Raw genomic sequence first — 2,935 nt, 5'->3', positions numbered from 1 at the left:
CACATGAACGAAAAGTATGATGCTTTAATGCTTGATTAAGACCATTTTGGGATCACTTAAGAAAGCTACGCATAATATGTTAGGATTCTTAGATCTTTATCTAAGGTTTTGTGTTCCAAACACATTCCTTTTCTAAATTCCCATTTTATAAAAGCGTATTTTTAATATCACTTGCCATCCTTAATCAAAATAAAATGCGGCGATTCCTAATATAATTTATCTTGATCAACATCTTCATGTCAATCCATGCATTTGAGTACTCTAAAGCTCTATTTACCTTTAAATGGACCCTCGTTTTAAGGTAAATCTACTCTTGAGTAACAATTTTTGGATTGTGATGCTATGGCTCGTATGTAACAAGGTCATAATACTATCACTTTCACAAAGCAATATTTTAACCAATAAAACATGTGCGCTAAACTCCCACTGAACTATGCTCCCACTCTATCTTTATAGATTATCGTTCAACTATATTCCCACTCTATCTTTATAGATCCATTACTTTCACAAAGTAACATTTTAACTATAAGACATGTTTGTGACGATCCAATCTACTCCCAATCTATCTCTCAGAAATACATCTATCTTCTTGAGAGATAGCTTTGTGAGTTACAAACATATATATGGTGGAGTATTAGGAGTTTTTCTAGACTATGCATTAGCTCACAAAAGGCCATCCCTATCATGGCAGTTTGATTCATGTGATATGCGAGTCTTATCCATGTCATCTGTTAAATAGACTCTCTATTTTAGGTCTTTCCTGGTTGACCATCCGTTTAGAATAATGTGTCCGTTTTGTATTGCAAATTCCCTACTTTATGAGTTTAATAGCTCATCACAACTCTATAATTGATCTTACATAAGTAAGTTGTTACTTTTAGTAATAATGACATAAGGAGAATAAACTTCATAGCTTATGAACATATAATGATCTAATCATCATAATTGTTTATTTGATCAATTTTAAGTTGATAATCTAATGTTTCTTTATGCAATTGGTGTATGATGATAAATTTTAGAACAAATGATACGATAAAGTAAGTGACTTGGGTTGCAAACCAAGTCACTAATATCCAAAATACAACCATTGTTTAAAGGATACAAACAAATTTCCAAGTCGCACGAGGAAATCAAAATAGTTCTAAAATCTCAAAATACAACATGAAAATAAAAACACAGCAACATAAAGCCAAGCTTTCATAGATCTAGCTCCATGGGCGGCTACATCTAGTTTCCCTCACGATCTTCTAATCTTGCTTTTCTTTGCCCTTGTTCTTGCTAGGATGCCTTAATTACAATAAAAGGATAATCATCATAACTTGTATCAATATACCAAAGTTGAGATTCAAAACATAAAAGATAGGGATAGTCATATACCTACTGGAATGACCTTTTCAGATTTGATGTCGCCAAGGTATTTTGAACAGTTTCTCTTCCAATACCCTACACCACAACAATAGTGGCACTTGTCCCTAGAGGAGGCACTGTACTTGGGCTTGGAGGAACTAGCTTCACAAGATTTTCCTTTGTTCTTATTGGAAGTTCGCTTCTTTCCCTTGTTCCCACTTTTCTTGAAAGTTCCCTTGCTCTTATGATTGACATTGAGCACATGTTTGGTGGAGCTAACACTTAGCCCCATATCCCTTTCGGCGTGCACAAGCATTTTGTGCAACTCATCAAGGGAAACTTTCTTGTCTTGCATATTAAAATTCACTCTGAATTGAACATATGCTTTGACTTTGTTTAGGGAATGAAGAATCTGATCAATGACGAGTTCCTCGGGAATCTCCACCTTATGCATTTTTATGGTCTCAACATGCTCCATCAACTAGAGCATATGGGGGCTAACTTTTTGGCCCTCCTTTAGGTTGAGATCAAAGAATGCGGATGTTGCTTCATATTGTATGATCCTAGGAGCTCATGAAAACATGTTCACAAGTTTCATGTAGATCTCATGAGCGGTGCTAATCTTTATAGCACTTCTTTGGAGTTCGGCCTCCATTCCAAAGGTCAACACATTTTTGATCGCGGCCGACTCCTTTTGGTAAACCTCATAGGCTTGCCTAGTGGCGGTGGTGGACCTCGCATTAGGTTCGGCGGGAGATGCCTCGGTAAGGTAACGAAGCTTGTCGTCACCTTCCACAGCCAAGCGAAGTTGCGCGTCCCAATCGGCGAAATTGGACCCATTCTTTTCTAACTTACAACGACCCATAAAGGATCGGAGCCATGACACATTGGTGAGCGTGTTGGAACTAGTGGTTGCGGATGAAATTGGAGTTGCCATTGCAATTGAGAAAATGATTTCGACTACAAAATAGGAAGTGAAGGAATTAATAAACATCTATCATTTTAATAATACTTGTAAACATTTTAAACAAGTTTTAAGCACTTATATAGTGACCTCTACCCAACTATTATAAATGATTCCGAGATCCAAATTCATATTAACTCGGGCACGGTGAGCCGATTCATCCCTTATCAATATAACTCGGTGGATTAACTCTTAATCGATTCTACTTCTAGAACTCTCGGTCGATAAAAATTACTTTAATATTTATCTTTAGCCCGGAACACATGCGACTACGGTCACGAATACTTCCGTTGAGCTTAATCCGAATTTCGATGTAATAACATTTTATTACCCACTTACCCAACGTAATAAGTTAAGTACCCCGGTGAGCCAAGCCTACTTCCACATGAAATTGGGACTCATGGTTTCTACTATTTGGTAAGGCTAATTCTCAATTATTATAAGTGAGAGGTCTTGTCAATTTATTATCTATCACGTTTTAAGTGAACTAAAGCGGTGAACTACGATAATTTTAATTGACTCGGTCGATGACTCGATATGATATGCATGTGTTGTTATGGCGATTTGGCAATGCATGCAACATATTAAAAGAAATGCAAAGCAATAATAAAATTCCTAGTATGG

The sequence above is a fragment of the Silene latifolia genome, chromosome 6 (genome assembly GCF_048544455.1).
Source record: "Silene latifolia isolate original U9 population chromosome 6, ASM4854445v1, whole genome shotgun sequence".
Lineage (NCBI taxonomy): Eukaryota > Viridiplantae > Streptophyta > Magnoliopsida > Caryophyllales > Caryophyllaceae > Silene > Silene latifolia.
This window is presented reverse-complemented; position numbering follows the sequence as displayed.